This window comes from Solanum dulcamara, chromosome 4 (assembly GCF_947179165.1).
Source record: "Solanum dulcamara chromosome 4, daSolDulc1.2, whole genome shotgun sequence".
NCBI classification, from domain to species: Eukaryota; Viridiplantae; Streptophyta; class Magnoliopsida; order Solanales; family Solanaceae; genus Solanum; species Solanum dulcamara.
Window position 1 is genome coordinate 43472997 of NC_077240.1, and position 9048 is coordinate 43482044.

Consider the following 9048-nt stretch of genomic DNA (forward strand, 5'->3'; position numbering starts at 1 on the left):
ATGAAGACTATAACAAATATATCAAGGCAGAGATTGAACACTTATTCATTAGGTCCATAAACATCATTGGTGCATTCGTCAACCAGAAACTCATCACTACAAACTCAAAGTTACCATACCTTGTTATGTAGGTTATTTTGGGAATGTCACACTCTCTTACCTTTAGTTGGTGATAGCCAAACCATAGGTCGATCTTGGAGAAATGACTTGCCCCTTGCAATTGATTGAACAAGTCATCTATTCTTGTTCTTAATAGTTACCTTATTCAATTATCGGTAGTCTATGCACATTCGAAGAGACCATCCTTCTTTCTTACAAATAGCACGGGAGCACCCTAAGGAGAAATACTTAGCCTTTTAAACCCCTTTTCTAACAAGTTCTTTAATTTTTCCTTCAACTCTTTCAATTCCACCGGGGCCATCCGATAAGGAGGAATAAAGATAGGTTGGTAAGTTTTTAGATGTTTGTAACTTGGTCATCCTAGCTCCATTTTTTGTAATTCTTGAGGCTAACTTGTGAGTTTTTCCCCAAGAAACATCATAGTGTTCTTGGTTTGGGTTGTGGGGGTTCCATTTTTTAGAATTGTTTTGCTTTTAGAAGTTTCTATAGATGCTCTTTCAGCTTAATTGTGGGATTTTCATTGCATGCCCATTTTGTGTCATTTTCCAACCCTGTACTATTTATCAAATTGATTTATGAGCTTGGGGTGCTGCTTTAAACTATTTTAGGGGTCAATTTCAAAATTTTAAATATGGGTAACATATTTCTTATTTTGGACCCCAAAATTGGCCTATTTCTAAATTTGATAATTTTAGTATCATAACGACCGTATTAATGTTATGATTCTATGGTTGATAATGTGGAAACATTTGAAGGCCACTCGAAAGGGAAAGCCTCCAATTTTGTAAGTTGGAGCATGCGTAGTTGGCCTACAGGTAGGATACAGTTTCCCTTTGTGAGATTGAGCATGTTTAGGCAATTTTATCTTGAATTATATGAGTTGGAGGGTTTAGGGTGTCGAACATGCTAAATTCCTAGAATTCCTGACCTAGGCTCTATTATGGGAAATTATTGGACTTTGTAAGCATGATTCCTGCTCTTATCATTCATCCCTGGCTTGTGTTATATGAGTTGCTTGTGGTTATGTGTTTGGAAGCATGTTGGGCCTCTATATATATATATATATTTTGCCTATTTTATGCTTTTAAGACAGCTTTATTTCCATGGTCAACTTTTGGAACTTGTACTCTTTTTACTAGTAGCTCTGTACATGTGACTTTCAGGTTCTGGAAGAAATCTTTTTCGTTTGTATATATTTAGTTGTTTCAGCCCATTTATGCATGCTTTTATTTTTTCTTTACTGTTTTAAAATGAACTGTTGATCTTTTATTCTAACATCCCATTGCTCGCAGTTCCGAGATATGGATCGGCTTTCCTACTGGTGGGTCATAGTAGGTATCATCATGACCTAAGAAATTGGATTGTGACAAGTTAGTATCAGAGCCCCACGTTCACCAGTCATATTTATACCAAGTTAACGTCTAGTAGAGTCCGAGAGGCTACGGGATATCTTTAGGAATGTGTCTCTTTTGTATCGCTATCATGCAGTGTGTATCTTTTTTTTCTAGAAATCCTACTTGTTCCACTCTTTTATTGGATGGCTTGCACATGTGTTGGAGGGAGAGGCCGATCTCGGGGTCGTGTTAGGGATGCAGCACCAGCCAAAGACTGAGAGCTGAATCAGAAGCCGATAGGCTTGGGACTAGCCCAGCCACCGCCCTCGCCAGTCATAGCTCTAGAATTACAAACGATGTTCGCCCAGACTTTAGCTTCTATTGGGGATATGCAGCAGGCCCTAAATCTCATTGCTTCATTATTATATGACCAGCCTACACCAGAGGTACCAATTAGTCAGCACCCACCAGCACCCACCACTTAGTCAGATGATTTAGAAGGCATCATGTCGCTTCGGGAGCAGAAAAAGCTCGGGGTGCTCTTTAGACTATCATCACCGAGGTTTTTTGGGGCTGTGGGTGAAGATGCCTATGAGTTTCTACTCACTTGACGAGAGCGGCTGCAGACCAGCTAGACAGTCCCTTCCGATAGTAGTGGCATACATACCTAGAGACTAGGCCAGCTAGGTCTCCACCAGTGACAGAGGATAAGTTTTCAGAGGCTTTCTTGGCCCAATTTATTCCCAGGAGCATCAGAGATAGCTCTAGATCATTTTTCACAGTTGGAGCTGGGCTCCATGACTATATCAGAGTATGAGGCCCGATTCCATGAGCTATCCAAGCATGCCTCATGATCTTACCTATAAAGGAGGAGAGAGTTTAGTACTTAGTCAGAGGATTGAGATCTAGTTGCGAATTAAGACTCAGTTTTTAGTCTCAATGGGCCACTCATTTCTAGAGGTGGTAGACCATGCCTGCACACTTGAGAAGCTCTATTAAGAGGCCCAAAGGGGCAGTGGCAAAAGAGATAAATAGGAAGATAGCCATGATGGGCGCCACTTTAAACCCCGAGAGTCATCTGATAAATCTCGCCAGAAATTTCAGTCGGTCAGTCCAGTCACCATATCAGGCCTCTCTTTAGACTTTAAAAGGTGATTAGCACCATTAGGTTGGCTCTAATGCCAGTATGACTCAGGGCTGAAGTGGTTAGCAGATGGGTTCTTCCAGCCGAGGTAGCCGACCTCCAACTTTTAGCCAACATTCATAAGGGTGCTATGAGTGTGGGGAGATAGATCACGGGTACCATGAGTGCCCTCATAGCAGGCAAGCCTTACTATCTCCATAAGCAGATAGACTTGCACTAGTACCAGCATATTTAGTATAAGGTGGAGGCTAGGGCCAGGATCATAGGGGTGATCATCAGGATGCACAGGGAGTTCCCCGAGGAAGCAGGTCAGGAGGCAGAGTCTATACATAGGGTAAAGGAGCCCAGGCCCACTTCTATACAGCTCTAGCTAGAGTAGAGGCTGAGGCTTCAAACGATGTGATCACAGGTGTTGTTTTATTATGCTATCATCCCGCATCTACTTTATTTGATCTAGCCTCCATATATTCTTATATATCTATATATTGTGCCCCTAGACTGAGTATGAGATCGAAGCCCTTAGTTTAGTCATTGCATGTTTCGACCTCGATAGGTGATGTTTTAGTAGTAGATCAGGTCTTTAGGTCTTGTGTGGTGACTATTCAGGGGCGTGACACTAGGTTTGATCTCATCTTGATTGATATGGTGGATTCTGATTTGATTCTGGTCATGGACTGGTTATCCCCTCACCATGCGATCTTAGATTGTTATGCCAAGATCATTACCTTAGCCATGCCTGGTATCCTGCCGGTGGTGTGGAAGGGCTCTTATAGTTGCATGCCGGTTGGGGTGATCTCTTTTGTTCGGGCATAGAGGTTAGTAGCTAGCGGGTGTTTGGCATACTTTTCTTGTGTTACAGATGTGAGTATGGAGGGCCTTATAATTGATTTAGTACCTATAGTCCAAGAGTTTTTAGATATATTTCCTGCTGATCTACCTTGCCTCTCTTCTGACCACGATATTGACTTGGCTATTGATATAAACCCGAGTACTTTTCCTATTTCCATCCCACTATACTATATGGCCCCCATATAGCTCAAAGTAGCTCAATGTTAAACTTTAGGATCTCTTGGATAAGGGATTCATTCGGCCTAGTTTATCACCTTGGGGTGACCTAATCCTATTTTTTAAGAAGAAGAAAGGTACTATATAGATGTACATCGGTTACAGGAAGTTGAACAAGGAGATGATGAAGAATTATTACCCCATGCCTAAGATTGATGACCTATTCGACCAGCTTCAGGGTGATGTGGTGCTTTCTAAAATTGATTTGAGATTCGGCTACCACCAGTTGAGGATTAGGGTAGCTGACATCCCTAAGACTATATTTAGATTCGTTACGACCACTATGAGTTTCTAGTAATATCTTTTGGGTTGGCTAACGCCTCTGCCGTGTTCATGACTTGATGACCCAGGTGTTTAGGCCGTACTTGGACTCATTCATCATAGTCTTCATCGATGACATTTTGGTATACTCGCAGAGTTGGGAGAAGCATAAGCAGCATTTAAGAGTATGCTCTAGGCTTTGAGAGGTCAGTAGCTTTATGCCAATTTCTCAAAGTGCGAGTTTTGGATTGAGTCTGTAGCATTCTTGGGGCACGTGGGGTCTAAGGAGGACATTATGGTATATTCGGTGAAGATTAAGGCTATTCATGATTGAGCCAGGCCCAACTCTATGACTGATATTCATAGCTTCATCTGATTGGAGGGGTACTACAGGTACTTTGTTAAGGGGTTTTCTACTATAGAGGCACCTCTGACTCAGTTAAATCGCAGGATATCCCATTTGTGTGGTCAAAAGAGTGTGAGAGGAGCTTTCTGAGGCTCAAGGAGTTGCTTACCACCACTCCTATATTGACTCTTCTAGTTAAGAATGAGGGATTTATCATTTATTGTGACACGTCTGACATTTGTTTAGGTTGTGTACTGATGCTATAGAGCCGGGTTATTGCGTTTGCATCAAGGTAGATTAAGCTGCACAAGCATAACTACCCCACTCATGATTTAGAGTTGGCAGAAGTAGCTTTTGCGCTTAAATTTTAGAGGCAGTACCTGTATGGAGTTCGATGTGATATTTATATTTATCATAAGAGCCTTCAGTACATTATGAGCTAGAGGGATCTTAATTCGAGGTAGCGCCACTGGATTGAGCTCCTAAAGGACTATGACCTCTTTATTCTCTATAATTTAGGCAAGTCGAATATAGTAGCAGATTCCTAGAGCAAGAAGGTGGTGAGTATGGGTAGTCTAGCCTTTTTTTCTACCATGGAGCGACCATTAGCTTCTGATATCCAGTCCTTAGCTAACTGAATGATAACATCTCTGATTCCTGGTGTGTGTTAGCTTATGTGGGATCTCATTTATCTCTGTTGAACCAAATAACAGCCATCAGTTTGAGGATGAGGAGTTAGTTGCATTGCGAGATCGGGTTTTAAGAGATGACGCCGGTCTTGCTACCTTAGATTCAGATGGGGTTTTGAAGTTTGGTGATTGTATATGTGTTCCACGAGTTGGGGGTTTGATTCGGATAATCCTTAGCAAGGCCCATGACACAGATATTCTATCCATTCAAGCACCGCTAAGATGTATCATGACTTGAGGCAGCACTACTGGTGGAATGGCATGAGGAGAGATATTACAGATTATGTGTCGTATTATTTGAGTTGTCACTAGGTTAAGTCTAAGCATTTGAGGCCTGGTGGTGAGCTTTAGAGATTACCCATTCCCAATTGAAAATAGGAGTGGATCACCATGGACTTCATTATGGGGTTGCCTCATACTTCCCTTGGTCTTAATAGCATTAGGGTTATCATGAATCTATTCATACTTTCTACAGTGCTGAGAGGCTAGACCATATCTGTATTTGGGAGGTGGTTCGCTGTTATGGTGTGCCTATTTCTATCATCTCAGACTGGAGCTCATAGTTCACATCTAGCTTTTGGAGGACTTTTCAGGAGGAGTTATGTACCCGTATCGAATTTAGCATAGCTTTCCACCCGCAAATAGATGGTCAGTCGGAGTGCACTATAAAAGTTCTCGAGGATATCTTACATGCTTGTGTCATGGATTTTGGAGGTTAGTGGGATAAGTTCTTTCCCTTAATGGAGTTTACGTACAACAACAGCTACAACTTCTGTATTCATATGGCCCCGTTTGAGGCCTTATATGGTAGGCTTTGTTGCTCTCCAGTTGGTTGGTTTGATGTATAGAACTCAGGCTATGCAGTACAGACTTGACGCAGGAGGCCTTAGATCATGTAAGGGTGATTCAGGATAGGTCAGGATAGCTCATATTAGACACCAGAGCTATGCGGATCGTACACTTCGGCCTTTGAGGTTTTCCTTTTATGATAGAGTATTCCTCTGTGTATCGCTCATGAAGGGCTTAATGAGATTTGGGAGGCGGAGAAAGATTAGCCCCAAGTATATTAGCCCTTTCGAGATATTGAGGATAGTTGGCGAGGTTGCATATAAGTTAGCTTTGCCCTTGCCTTTTTTAGCTATTCATCCAGCATTTTATGTTTTGATGTTGCACTGGTATATTCCATATGAGTCCCATGTGCTTCAGTATGACGCGGTAGATTTTGATGATTGTTTGAGCTATATTGAGGAGCCAGATGGTATTTTGGTTAGAGATGTCAGGAAGTTGCGTTCTAGAGCCATTCTTGTGGTTAAGATCCATTGGAGGCATCGTCCAGTCGAGAAGGCTACCTGGGATACAAAGCATGAGATATGGGCACAGTTCCCCATCTTATTTGAGCCTTCGGGTACTTCTTGACTCTTACTTTTGTGGACAAAAAATTTTTTAGTAATAGATGTTGTAATGACCATCCAGGTCATTTTTTAATTAAAGGATTCATTCCATTGTTTAGAGCATTCCTATGGTGACCCCAAGTTATTTATAACTTGCTGGCACTAATTGTTCGGTCGTCTGGTCGTTCGTTTGGGTTTTAGGCCTGTTTCCCTATTTTGGAGGTTTTATAACTTGAAAAATTAACTTCGGTCATAACTTTAGGAAAACAACCTCAAAATAGAAATCTGACAGTTCCATCAGCTTTAGAGTGTCCAAATTAGGCTAGTAGCATGGTCGGCATGAGTACCGAGGCAATCGATACAAGTTTAGGACTGTTTGGCGCTTTTGCCTTGGAAATTTGGCTTATAGTTGACTTTGGTCAATATTCTTGAAAAATGCTCTAGGATGAAAATTCTAACAGCACGGTTAACTCTGAAATGTCAATTTTGGTGTAGAAAGATCCTTTGTTCACTTCCCGAGATTTTCGATCTAATATCGAGGCCCATTATGGAAATAGGTTCAAAATTGCACTTGGGTGTGATACCCACTTTTTTCATTAAAATAACCTCGTATGGGAATTTCAAATGTGCCATTGAGTCTGAAACGTTGAATTTGGTAGGGTAGCATATCTCATATACATAAATGGGATTACAGATGAATTTTGAGCACCCTATCAAAGTATTCAAACTTGGTGAGAATCAGTTGTTAAAGCAGTTGCTGGTGTAGGTAGCTTTCCTCATCGCATTCACAAAGGAGCCATTGCGATCGCGATAAAGAGTTGACTGGGGGTTGACCCAATTAGTCTTTGTAATCGTGAGACCTGACCCTCGTGATCTCTATTGTCTTTTGAGGAGCTGGTTGCAATCGCGATATGTGTCCCTGCAATCACGGAAAGCAATTACCTAGTCTTTTAATTAAGACTAGAAACGGGAATCAGCCATCTTCTAAGTTTTAGAACACAAATTCTCTCTCGTTGCTTTATCAATTTTGGCGATTCAAAGGTTGAAGTTCAAGAGGATTTCAAGGGGAACACGCTGGGGAGCTTGGGGAATGCATTTGAAGCTTCATTGGAGGTAAATTTGATATCTTAGATGCTGCATTTCCCATTTTTGGAGTGTTCTTTTAGTAAGTTTTTAGAGGTTTGTAACTTGATCATCCTAGCTCTGTTTTTACTAATTCTTGAGGCTAACTTATGAGTTTTTCCACAAGAAACATCAAGGTGTGCTTGGTTTAGGTCATGGTGGTTCCACTTTTGAGAATTTTTCTGCTAGATGCTCTTTTAGCTTAATTGTGGGATTTTTGTTACATGCCCATTTTTTGTTGTTTCCTAACCTGGTACTATTTATCAAATTGATTTGTGAGCTTGGGGTACAACTTTGGACTAGTTTTTGGAGTCAATTTTAGAATTCTAGATGCGGGTCCCATATTTCTCATTTTGGACTCCGAAATTAGCCCATCTCTTAATTTGATAATTTTAGTGTCATAATGCCTGTATTAACATTGTGATTCTATGATTGATAGCATAGCTGCATTTGGACGCTGCTCAAAAAGGAAAGGCTTTAATTTTGTGAGTTGGAGAGCGCGTGGTCAGCCTAAAGGTAAGCTAGGTTTCCCCTCATAACGGAGCATGTTTAGGAAATTATATCTTGAACTGTATGAGTTGGAGGGGTTGGGGTGTCGATCATGCTAAATTCCTAGAATTCCTGTCCTAGGCTCTATTGTGGGAAATTATTGGACTGTGTAAGCATGATTCCTGCTCTTATCATTCATCGTCGCCTTGTGTTGTATGATTTGCCTGTGGTTATGTGTTTGGAAGCATGTTGGGCCTTAGTCTAGGCTTAGACTAGTGATTGCCTTAGACTTTTGCGAGTTTGGTGTCGTTGGGCCATAAAACTTCTCCGACGTTATTTCGGACGGTTAGCTCCCTGTAGATTGATAGAGCAGACTTGGATCTAATAGTCTGAGCCTTAACTAGGTGGTAACACAGCTTGTGACCTTACCTCCATAATGCCTTATTCTCCTATAGGACCTGTATCGCCTGGATCTTGATTTTTGGGAGTCTTCTCAATGACTCTGGTTGCATATAGATCGGGCTAGAGTGGTGTTTTGATGACATGCGGTTTGGGGATACTCCCCATGACGCACGGTTGGTTGCTGATTCTAATTCGGTTCAATTTATTAGCTACAGTTATCGGTTAAAGTCCATAGTCCAGCTTACTTGTGTTAGGCTCCTTAGCTACAATTACCCGATTGAAGTCTGTGGTCTAGATTACCCTTATATGACCCTTAGTTATAGTTACCAGGTTAAAGTCCATGGTCTACTTACTCATGTCGACTCATTAGCTACAGTTATCTGGTTGAATTCCGTGGTCTAGCTCACACGTTGTTCAATTCCTGATCCCCTGATGAATCTTCAGTCCAATGTATTCACCTACTCTCAGTTTCGAGTTGAGGTATTAGAGTTTGGGAAGGTTTTGGTTCAAATCTAGGAAATGGTGATATTATTGGGATCCTTTTGGCTCCGTTCATTTTCCTTCATCTATTCTTACATTTGTCGGGCTTATGGGAGTCCTTGTAAGTGGTTACCCTATACTTGTGCACGAGCGTACCCGTCGAGTTTATGGGAGCCCAGCAGATTTAGTTAGATTCTTTCTCTTT